Consider the following 3,488-nt stretch of genomic DNA (forward strand, 5'->3'; position numbering starts at 1 on the left):
CCCCAGCCTCTCCGCCCCGTCCTTGCAGGCAGTTGCAGAGAGTTAGGAGGTCGCCCCTCAGCCTCCTCTGCTTCAAACCCAACAGCCCCAGCTCCTGCAGTCACTCGTCATCAGATTTATCCTCCAGGCCCTTCCCCAGCTCCGTCGCCCCCCTCTGCACTCGCTCCAGCCCCTCGAGATCTCGATAAAGGGCCTTGAATGGATTAAACCTCCCTTCATCTAAGTTGGATATGATGGGCCCAAGATTTGATGTGGCACTGCAGATACTCTGTGGAGTGCTTTGTGATTCTATACTCATTAATTCTCTTTTGTTGTTGCACTGGCAGCGTATGTGTCTTCTGTGTGAGTGACAAGGGTTTGGTTAAAGCTGAGTCGGAGGGCGGTGTTCCTCCTTGGCCTTCTCGGTTCCCCCCTGCCCCTGGGGTCAACCCCAAGACTCTGAAGACTGTGAAATGCACAGAAGCTGCTGAAACGCAGCTTTGTTGCCCCAGCAGCTGAAACCCAGGAGCAGTCGTGCTGCAACAGGCCTGCCCTCCTGTGAGAGAACAAGCTGCAGGGTGACACATCAAAAGAGAAGGGCAGCTCCGTGGTGTTCTCTGCCGAGATCAAAAGGAAGTAAAGCAGGGCGGCTCCTCTCCTGGCTGGCCCTGAGACTGCTCATCTCTTTCTCCGTGTCACTTTAATCGCAATTACCTCTTCGAAGATCCCTGTTCCAAGTGTATGAGATGTGGGAAAAGCTCGTCTGGGACGTGGCTGGTGTTAGGGAAGAGGTCCTCGCCTGCACATTGGGGAGGAATTCCCTTACTCTTTGTGAAGCATCCAGGAGAGCGAAGGTTTTCACATACCCTTCTAACACAGCAGCTTCGTGTCCCGTCCGAGCAAGTGACACAGCCTGAGCATAAAGGGGTGCAGGGGAGCTGGACACGAGCTGCCCTGCGCGAGCTCCGGTGTCGAGGAGGTCTCCTCTGCAGGGCTGCCGTTGCATTTTGTCGGGAATTCGATTTGCGTGGGGGGAAGTGAATTAGCAGGGCAGTGTCTGGAAGTGAATGAGCAGGGCAGTGTTTGGAAGGGAATTAGCAGGACAGGCAGTGTTTGGAAGTTGCGAGGGCTTTTCAGGAATGTGCGGTGGTGGCTGTTATCCAGGGCTCGTGGATCTCCTGGATTGCTGGAATAACTGCTGCATTCCCTGTCTGGACATCCCCAGCCTGACCAGCGCTGACTCCTGGTGTCCAGGGTGGCCAAGTGGAGCAGAAAATGAATTATTTATTATCCTCCAGCCCCTCGAGCGGGGCCCGCAGTGCATTCCTTCCTGGCTCAGGCTGAGTTTGAACTCCACATCTTAACCATTACTTAAACAGGCGTTGCTTAGTCTTTTCCTCAAAATACCCACAGTTGTTACTCAGGCCAAATGCCGGAGAAGAGAGCTGCTTTTGGTTTGCCCTGGATTGTTCCTGAGCCCACTGCAGATCACCTCTGTCGAGAGCCTTGCCTTTGGATCAGGGCACACACAGTGGCCTGGGAAAGCACCTTTTCTACCTTGCCTCAACCAACCTCCTGCTCCCTGCTGGAGCGGGTCCAGAGGAGGCCACGGAGATGATGAGAGGGCTGGAGAAGCTCTGCTCTGAGGACAGGCTGAGGGAGCTGGGGTTATTCAGCTCAGGGAAAAGAAGCGAAGGCTCCGGGGTGGCCTCACCTGCCAGCCCATGAGAGGGGCCTGCAGGAAAGCTGGAGAAGGGCTTCTTCCGGGGGCCTGCAGGGACAGGACAAGGGGCAACGGCCTGAAACTGCAAGAGGGGACATTTAGGTTAGACAGAAGGAAGAAATTCTTCCCCACGAGAGTGGTGAAGCCCTGGCACAGGTTGCCCAAGGAGGGTGTGGATGCCCCATCCCTGGAAGGGTTCAACCTGGGAGCAACCTGGGCAGGTGGGAGAGAGGTGTCCCTGCCCACAGCAGAGGGTGGAATGAGGTGATCTTCAAGTTCCCTTCCAACATAACCATTCTACAATAACCTGCAGGACTTCCCAGAATGGTCTGGCTTCTTCCATGACATCTTGTACAGCGCTCAGGGCAAGCATTGTCTTCCCAGAAGAACTCTAAGAGAGCAGAGGTGTTGAACCTGAGAGGACAGAGTGTGTCATGAAGCATCAGCCTCGAGAGGGAAAGGTCCTGTCTGAAAAGCTGCAGCTCAGTGAATGGGATCAGGGACCTCGGAGGAGCCATGAGCCTTGTAGCTGCTTTGGAGAGAAAGGAGGAAGAAAGGGATGAGGTTTGGGAATCAGATTAGATATTCCTGGGGTACCTCCTGGCCTTTGTCTTTAGGTATTATTTCTCCTGAGGCTTGGCCGACTGGTGCTCAAAGTAGGAATTTCACCTGACCTTGAATAACATCAGAGCAAAACTGATTTGGGGGGGGATTCCCAAGGCCAAAGGACGCGTTCACGTGAGCTGTAGGTTCAAGAATTAGAGTAACCCAAAGTTAAAAACCAGGCCTGTGCTAGGCCAGTGCAAGTTTCCCAGGTGACTAGTTAGTGTCCCAAACACTGAGCTTTGCCTTGGGGGGAGGCGGAGAGCGAAGAGCTGCTCTGCTCCTCCGTGTTCTCTCTTGATCTGCGTTTCTGGCTGGTGCTGTCACCAGCAAATTCCCTCCGCGCTTTGCCAAGGCTGCAGGTCCTGGCTGGTAGCTGGTCCCTGCTCTGTATGTATGTATGTGTCTGCATTTTTATTTTTTTTTTTCCTGGAGACCAGCTTCAGCTGGTTTGCGTGAAGTGCTGACTTCAGGCGTTGTGCAGAGCGTGACTCAGAAGGGTAGAGGTTTAGGGAAGAGGGAGGAAAGTCTTTTTAAGGAGTTGTAAGCTATAAAATACAGCAAACAGCCTTGGTAGAGGTGGCCTGGTTCTCTTCCAGGTTCAAAAGGAAGAGTATTAAGTATTTGCAAAGAGCTGGCACAACTGCAAGGCGAAAGAATGCTTTATTGAGTGTGTAAATGCTTGTAAAGCCACTAATAAACCTGATAATGTTGTGTACGTGCAGGTGTCTGTGCAGGGAGGAGAGGAGGCACGTACCAAGGGGGTACCTGGAGGTTTCCAGAGAGCCTCGTGGTCCTGGGGACGGTCGCAGTTGCCATCAGCAGAGCAGCCAGTTGATGCAGAACCTGGTGCTCTTCAGCTTCCTACTTGATTTCAGGCTCCAGGGCAGGTGCCCACCCAATCCATCGGTTGCTATTGCAGCCCCTCATGTAACGTCACTCAAGGGTAATCTTACAGACTCTGGCTCTTAAGGAACACAGAAGCATGAAGGGGCCATCGGATCTCTTGAGAGGGAGGTCATGGAGAGCGGCTCGCCCTGGTTCCTCCCTCTTGGGTTATGTCTGTGGATATCGTGCAACAAATCCAACTTTGGTTGTGTGGTTCAGATGGGAGAAGAGCCCGTTTCCCCCCTCCCCGTCGCAGGAACTGCTTTGCATGTGCATCAGCTGCGGGGCAGAGGCA

Source organism: Apaloderma vittatum, unplaced genomic scaffold (genome assembly GCF_000703405.1).
Source record: "Apaloderma vittatum isolate BGI_N311 unplaced genomic scaffold, ASM70340v1 scaffold21012, whole genome shotgun sequence".
Lineage (NCBI taxonomy): Eukaryota > Metazoa > Chordata > Aves > Trogoniformes > Trogonidae > Apaloderma > Apaloderma vittatum.